Here is an 8,485-nt window from a genome sequence, read left to right as displayed (position 1 = left end):
GTTATTGCATGTGATGCAGATAAGAGTGACGAGCCAGGACGTTGATTGGAACCGAGATCATATGCATACAAAGATGGAAGGAAGAAAAATATTTTGTTAGCATTTTGACATGATCAAAAATGATATTTTGTATTTTGAGTCAACACTTTGTGGATCCCATATATACTTTTGATTGTGTAAATATATTGGGATTATATTCATGTCAAGAGAAATTAAATCATTCTTTCCTCTGAGTAAATTATTTCAATTTCCGCTGTTATTTTATGAAATCAGTCAAGGGCGTTACATAGGTACAAAAATGAACCTATTAAACCTCTGAAGAGTGTCATCTCAACTGATATTCCTCCTTCATCTTTATCTAGTTTAATTGATGAACTCATGGGAGTAGATGCAGCTGAACATGTTTCTGTACCAAAATTTTTTATCTATTCCTTCTTATATTTAGTCTGACTGATATTTATACCATTTTCCAGTTGCTTCAATTGCAGACCGAGAAAGAATATCAGTTCACCATCATGCTCATCTCAAATTTGTCATGCATTAATTTAGAAATCTTTTCGCATAATCTAAAGCTAGTTGTCCCAAAAATAATGTCATCAACATAGATTTGAACAAGTAAAGTGTTCTTTGAGAATTTGAATAGTGTCTTGTTAGCTGTTCCTTCATTGAAATCAAGATTGGATAGAAATTTTGATAAGGACTTAGACCAGGCTCTGGGAGCTTGTTTAAGACCATATAGTGCTTTGTTTAGATAAAAAGATGGTCAAGGAATAGATGATTTACAAAACCTTATGGTTGTTCTAGGTAAACAACTGCCTGTAACCGACCGTTTAAAATGTGTTTTTCACGTTCATTTGATATACTTTGAAGATTTGAAAGGATGCTTAGGCAAGCAATACTCTGATTGCTTCCAGTCGAGCTACTGGAGCTTATGTTTCATGATAGTCTATTTCTTCTTTTTGCCTATAGCCTTGTGCGACTATCCTTGCTTTGTTACACACAACTGAACCATCTTCGTTCAGTTTGTTCCTGCACACCAATTTTTTACCTATAATAGACTTTGAAAGCGGTCTTGAAACTAAAGTCCAGACATTGTTATGGGTAAACTGATTTAGCTCTTGTTGCATAGCAATTACCCAGTTGGGATCTGCTAGAGCTTCATCAGTTTTCTTTTTTTCTAATTGAGATATAAAGGTGTAAGGTCCAAAAGGCAATAACGTAATCCAAGTGCATGTAAATCTAGGAAAAATGAAAAATACCTAATTAAATTATTTTAATTGCATTTATTGAATGCAGTAGGCATGTGTACATATTTAAAATAGGATTTTACAATAGAATGCATAAAATTGTGTTTTAAAGTTTATTTGAGACGTGATCGAGGAACGGAGACCGGGGACCATAAAGGGAATTTATTAAATGATTGTTTTTAATTATTTAATATATGGTATATTTTAAATGGAATTTTTTAAATGATGTCTTTCAAGATGTTTTTACGTGTCGAGTCGTATTTTAAACCGATAATCGATTTTAGAAGAAAATATGGACTTTTTGGGGATTAGGATAATATTTTTAAAAGCTTCCCTAAACGAAATAATTTTCCTACATTCTAATTGGCCTAATGGGCCTATTATACCTATTTTATTGGGCCTAGCTTACTACACCGTTATTTATATCAAACTTTGATCTCCTAAACCCTAATTTCCAAGCCAAACTCATGCACACAACATCACAAGGAACTAGGACTGTATCCAAAAGCAGTAACACGCACACACACACCACATTTTGGAAGCTTTTAACTTCTGTTTTGAGGCCCAAAATCGTAGCAAGCTTCCTCCCCCATCTCTCCGACAACGTCCCTGGCGTCAAGGATTGTTATTCGTTGTGAAACACGAAAAGGCACGCCTTAATTTTTCTTAACTCGTCGTTCATGCCATATTATGTGTATTTACCATGATTGCATGAAAAATATGATACACTTTCTTATATTTTCGTTTTTATGGCAGAACATGATAAAAACTTGAGTTTGCATGCTTTTAAATTAATGTTTATGTTGCACAAAGGGGCCGCCATGATAAGGCTACGGGAAGGGACGGTATTCAGCATGATTAAGGGTCCATAGTTGCTTGGATAAGGGCTGGACAAGAAGGGAAATAAGCTGAACAAAAATTTGGGTTTTAACAAGCTAGGGTTTTTAGTTTGAGGGCTAGAAAGGAGCAGGCCATGTGCTGCTGATGGGTCACATCCAGGGGTCCTAATGGGTTCTAGCCATGGTCCTAGATGGCTTGAGGGAAGGCTGGTGCAAGGAGGAGGCCGTAGGTTGAAGCTTGGGTCGCGCAAGGCTTGAAGTCGATGAGTTGAGGGCTGTGGTCGTGCGTGGGCTATAGGGATGGTCCAGTAGGGTCTAAGGAGTTTGACTAGGGTCCCAGCTTTGCCGTCTAGGGTCTGGTTGGGTCGGTTAAAGGCTAGGAATGAAGGAGGTTAGGGTTTGTTTAAGTTCGGATTTTCGGAACTAGGGCAGAAAATTCAGTAGCCTTCTAGGTGGTCTCTATGGGTTTTAGTTAGCTTGATTTGGGTTGCATAGGGTATGGTTTGGTGTTAATTAGCTATGGTTCAATTTTGGGAAAGTTTGGTTAAGTTTCGAGTTTATTCGGGTTAAAACTGGGATGTAGGTTAAAGTTTTAAAACAAATTGGAAAATTAGTTGAGGAGCTTAAGTTTATGTCTAAGAAGTGCTTATGGGTGTATTTTAAGGTATTATGATAAGTTTGGATGGATTCAGGTCGTCGTTTAAATTCCAAGTGTAAATTGAGAAAGTTAGAGTTTCAGGGGAAAAACAGTAATTTTACACCTGAAAATTGTTAGATGTCCTTGTAGTGCCCTGAATGTTGTAATGAATGTTAAATTTTTTTTAAAGTCTATGGAATTTTATTGTGAAAAACGATAAACGCAAAAAGACGTGTTGCATACTTGGTTTAAAGAAAAATGATATTATTGCTTGTATTTTTATAAAGTGATAGAAACAAGGAAGAATGTGTGGAAGGAAGTAATTTAATTGTGACGTTAGGAAATGAGGATTCGTGAGGGATAAGCCTCGGTGGAACCCGTTTATGGGACAAAGCCGGGAAGCCAACCCAACGACCGAATTTCCATTGAAAGAATATGATGATATGTAAGGCCAAGGCTCAGTTTACGGGTGAGAGTGTCGCTGATGTCCCCTCCGAATATAGGCCAAGGCATATAACGAAAAAGTGGTTAATGTTTCCTCACCGCCTGCTACCATGGTTACAGCAAGATTTATAAGTCGACTGAATGATGAAAGGATGGTCACAACTAATGAACGGAATTCACCTTAAAGGACATGTCTATGTATATGTTTGCGATGAAAGGAAAAAGGATACGATGGAAGGAAAAAAGGTTTAAATTTTAGGCATGTTCATGAAAAGCTATTTTATTTAATGTATTTTCATTGTTGCATGTGAATGTATAAGCATTACTTGTTATCATAGTTAAAGTTAGCCGATTCATTAGACTCACTAGGTGTGATCGATGCAGGTGAGCATGATTTTGATGATGTTGGAGGATTTGATTGTTGAACTAGCTGGACCGAGAGTGCATATAACCCGAGGACCTTTGCTAGTTTTCCGCATTAGTATGATTTTAAAGATTTCGATAGCTTTTATGAGTTTTATTCTTTTGGAGTGGTTTTTGAGAGGATTTAAGAGTTTATGTTATTTTGAAGAAACGCTAGTTTTATGTTTAGTTTAACGGTTTACGATTTTTCTTTTTGCACTGCGTACTTTTGGATTTTCAAATAATAGGTTGGTTGCTATTTTAAATGATGCAAATATATATATATTTGATATTGGTATATTTTACTTGTTTTTCATATCGTATTATATCCCGTTGTGTTGCATTTATCATTTAGATTACATGCATTTTGTATTATTTTAACATAATTTATGTTTTCTTGTTGCTCATGCGTTTAGTTCGTGAAAATGCAGATGAGTCGTGCATAAACTAAAAATTAAAGGAAAAATTTGAAAGCCATTCGCCCGGGCGCACATTCACATCCGTTTGGGCGCGTCAGAGAGAAATTGAAAGCCAAGATCTGCGAAAGCCATCCGCCCGGGCGGAAACTTATGTCCGCCCGGGCGCGCTTGAAATTTTGGAAAGATTTCTTGGCCGATTCCTTACCTTATTTTCTGGATATGGATGATATGGGAGGATTTTGGACGAGATTCATCATTCATTCTGCAGCCACCACAAGCCTTGGAGAGGATTTCGCGCTTGGATTGAAGATTCGAATATTTCCGGGCATCGTCTTTGCGTTTTTCGTCAAATCTAGTATTTTTAACTTAGTTTTTATCTTTTAAACATTGTTGTGTTTATTTTTATTATGAATTTGAGTAGCTAAACCAAAATATTTGTTGGGACTTAAGGGGATCCTACCCCGAACTCTGATTTAGTTAATTCATATTTCAGTTGTTGGTTTATTTTTGATTGTGTTACTTTTTTTCATAGTGTTGTTAAAACGTAGCTAACTTTAACAACATTTTATATTGCGAGTGAGTTCGAGAGAATAGCTTGTGATAGGAACGAGTAGCATAGTTCATGGATCTACAATTCACATAGACATATGAAATTGTATACGCGTCGATAGTCATAGTCCAGTGGGGCGAAAACTAGGGGATTTCATAGACCGATAAGCGATTCACTCTTGATAAATAATTAAAGATATTTAATTACTTCACTAATTAGAATTAGTTTGGCATAGCTCGAGTGTGTGTGTTCAATTGAATGGGAAATCCTGTCAAAAGCGTAAATCACTATCGAACGAATTAATTAATTAAAAATGGGTAGGTGAACCGATATTCCCAACAAATTCATTTCTCATTGAATTTTAATCAACCATTTTAGACATTAAATCTCATTAGTTATGTAAGGCCCGGGGCCGAAGAGGACGGGGGGTGATCGCCGGTGCCATGAGGTTGTACGGACAATGAGCGGCTCCTGGCAGGCTTCTAGGTGGAGGGAACATGAATGAACCGATTCCACACGGGAATGAGAGGGATTCCGAGACTGTTCAATGTAATGGACTGTACAGTTGAAGAAGGCTTAAAAAGATTTGATTGGTACTACTCATATCATGAAGGTGCATCTTCTTTTCGGTAGCTCATCAAATAAGAACTCCAAAATTAAGCGTGCTTGACTTGGGGCAATTTTTGGATGGGTGACCTCCTGGAAAGTTTCCCAGGGTACGTGTGAGTGAGGACATAAGCACGCTGGAAAGACTCTTCTTGATACAGTGAGGACAGTCGTCAAATCTGGGGCGTTACAATTTAAGTCTTAAATCTTTTTAATCGAATATTTATTTAATGTGAGTAGTAATAATCAATCAATCAAATTTTCGTTGCTAAAGATTTTTTAACTAGAAATAATAATTGTCAAATATAGTCTTCAGTGGAACGATACTCGTACTCACGTACATTATACTATTACTTCACATCGTGCACTTGCGATTAATTTGAGCATACAAAACCATATTTTTATTAAGGATTCCACAGTGCAAATTTTTCTCGATCAAGTTTTTGGCACCGTTGCCAGGGACTGTTAATTCACAATTTTATTTTTAGTTATTTTCTTTAGCATTGTTTCATTTTTATTAAATTAACACTCCATATTCTATTACAGATATCTCTTCCAGTGCATGCCAAAGTCACTTGATGTGGAGCTTGAGCAGCTAGACCCTGAAATTGAAAGAAATTTTCGCAGGAGAAGACAGCAGCAGAGACTGAAGGATCTGATGGAGAGACACGAGCACGAGCATGAGGAGGAACATCACGAAGATAGACATGTTGAGATGCCACGCCGCATACCAATGCTAGAGTAAGACCAGCCTTCTTTGGATGGTTCACGCCCCAATATTGTGAGGCCTATTGTGCGAGCAAATCACTTCGAAATCAAGCCAGCTATAATTCAGATGATTCAGAATACAGTCCAGCTTGGAGGATCTGCAGTAGCTGACCCAAACACGCACATCGCAGATTTTCTTGAAATTTGCGATACTTTTTAATTTAATGGAGTTTCTGATGATGCTGTTAGGTTGCATTTATTTCCTTTCTCCTTACGTGATAAAGCTAAAACATGGTTAAATTGTTTATCTGTAGGTGAGATCACCACATGGGAGGATATGGCGAAGGCGTTTCTCATCAAATACTTTCCTCCATCTAAGACCATGAAGCTGCGGGCAGACATCACCACATTTGCTCAATTTGAGCAGGAGTCTTTATATGAGGCATGGGAGCGTTTCAAAGCCCTATTACGAAGATGTCCTCATCACGAACTGCAACTTGGGTTAGTCGTTCAAACCTTTTACTACGGCCTGCTTACTCCTAGTCGTATTATGATAGATGTTGCTGCTTGTGGGAACCTGTTGCGAAAAACTGCTGAGGAAGGATATGAGTTGTTGGAGGAGATGGCTGCTAGCAGCTATCATCCTCAATCTGAAAGGAACAACCAGCGAAGAAGTGCAGGAATCCACAAGGTAACTGACCTTTCTACTATCACTGTACAGCTTGATGTTTTGAACAGGAAGTTGGACGGGTTGAATATGGGTGGCACAACTATGCGTCTTCAAGAGATATTTTGTGAAAAATGCGGAGGAGAACACTATGTTAAGGACTGTCAAGATGGAAATCCCTTTTATGTGCAAGAAGGGGCACCAGTGAATCAAGTGGGAGTCGAAAACCGTCCAAGGAATGACCCTTATTCGAACACATACAATCCTGGATGGAGGCAACATCCCAACTTCTCATGGGGTGGTCAAAATAGTCAGAATCGACCACAAAGAGGACAACAATATGGGAAACAACCAATGTACAGATCTGACCCTCCTAGAGAAGAAAAGTCCAATTTGGAGCATATGATGTCTAAGTTCATCTCATCTACCGAAACTAGACTCCAACACCAAGATGCATCGATAAAGGGGCTAGAAGATCAAATTGGACAGTTAGCAAAGATGATAGCAAGTAGAGAGCCGGGCACCTTGCCAAGTAACACAGAGACCAATCCAAAAGAGCAAGTGAAGGCCATCGAATTGAAGAGTGGAAAGATCTTAGAGGCTAGAGGGATAGAAAAAACTAAAGTACATGATGAACAGACTGAGTCATCAAAAGGTAAGTCTTACAACTCAACACCAGCACCCACTGCACAATCTAAAATTGTTATCCCTCCAACTTTTCCTGCATCATTAAGAAAGGCAAAATTAGATGCACAATTAGGTAAGTTTCTTGAGGTATTTTTCTCGATCAAGTTTTTGGCACCATTGCCAGGGACTGTTAATTCACAATTTTATTTTTAGTTATTTTCTTTAGCATTGTTTCATTTTTATTAAATTAACACTCCATATTCTATTACAGATATCTCTTCCAGTGCATGCCAAAGTCACTTGATGTGGAGCTTGAGCAGCTAGACCCTGAAATTGAAAGAAATTTTCGCAGGAGAAGACAGCAGCAGAGACTGAAGGATCTGATGGAGAGACACGAGCACGAGCATGAGGAGGAACATCACGAAGATAGACATGTTGAGATGCCACGCCGCATACCAATGCTAGAGTAAGACCAGCCTTCTTTGGATGGTTCACGCCCCAATATTGTGAGGCCTATTGTGCGAGCAAATCACTTCGAAATCAAGCCAGCTATAATTCAGATGATTCAGAATACAGTCCAGCTTGGAGGATCTGCAGTAGCTGACCCAAACACGCACATCGCAGATTTTCTTGAAATTTGCGATACTTTTTAATTTAATGGAGTTTCTGATGATGCTGTTAGGTTGCATTTATTTCCTTTCTCCTTACGTGATAAAGCTAAAACATGGTTAAATTGTTTATCTGTAGGTGAGATCACCACATGGGAGGATATGGCGAAGGCGTTTCTCATCAAATACTTTCCTCCATCTAAGACCATGAAGCTGCGGGCAGACATCACCACATTTGCTCAATTTGAGCAGGAGTCTTTATATGAGGCATGGGAGCGTTTCAAAGCCCTATTACGAAGATGTCCTCATCACGAACTGCAACTTGGGTTAGTCGTTCAAACCTTTTACTACGGCCTGCTTACTCCTAGTCGTATTATGATAGATGTTGCTGCTTGTGGGAACCTGTTGCGAAAAACTGCTGAGGAAGGATATGAGTTGTTGGAGGAGATGGCTGCTAGCAGCTATCATCCTCAATCTGAAAGGAACAACCAGCGAAGAAGTGCAGGAATCCACAAGGTAACTGACCTTTCTACTATCACTGTACAGCTTGATGTTTTGAACAGGAAGTTGGACGGGTTGAATATGGGTGGCACAACTATGCGTCTTCAAGAGATATTTTGTGAAAAATGCGGAGGAGAACACTATGTTAAGGACTGTCAAGATGGAAATCCCTTTTATGTGCAAGAAGGGGCACCAGTGAATCAAGTGGGAGTCGAAAACCGTCCAAGGAA

General features: G+C 38.6%; 2 non-coding genes across 2 annotated transcripts; both read right to left on the bottom strand.

Annotated features, from left to right (window-relative positions):
- Positions 1–6,238: 6,238 nt before the first annotated feature.
- LOC142521422 (small nucleolar RNA R71) lies at positions 6,239–6,344 on the bottom strand. Its single transcript, XR_012814184.1, has one exon. It is a non-coding gene; the product is annotated as a small nucleolar RNA R71 (small nucleolar RNA).
- A 1,621-nt stretch (positions 6,345–7,965) lies between these two features.
- LOC142521419 (small nucleolar RNA R71) lies at positions 7,966–8,071 on the bottom strand. Its single transcript, XR_012814177.1, has one exon. It is a non-coding gene; the product is annotated as a small nucleolar RNA R71 (small nucleolar RNA).
- Between the last annotated feature and the right edge of the window lie 414 nt (positions 8,072–8,485).

This window comes from Primulina tabacum, chromosome 1 (genome assembly GCF_025594145.1).
Source record: "Primulina tabacum isolate GXHZ01 chromosome 1, ASM2559414v2, whole genome shotgun sequence".
In the NCBI taxonomy this organism is placed as follows: Eukaryota; Viridiplantae; Streptophyta; class Magnoliopsida; order Lamiales; family Gesneriaceae; genus Primulina; species Primulina tabacum.
Note: the sequence above shows the minus strand (reverse complement) of the source record. Positions and strands in the feature narration are given on the sequence as shown.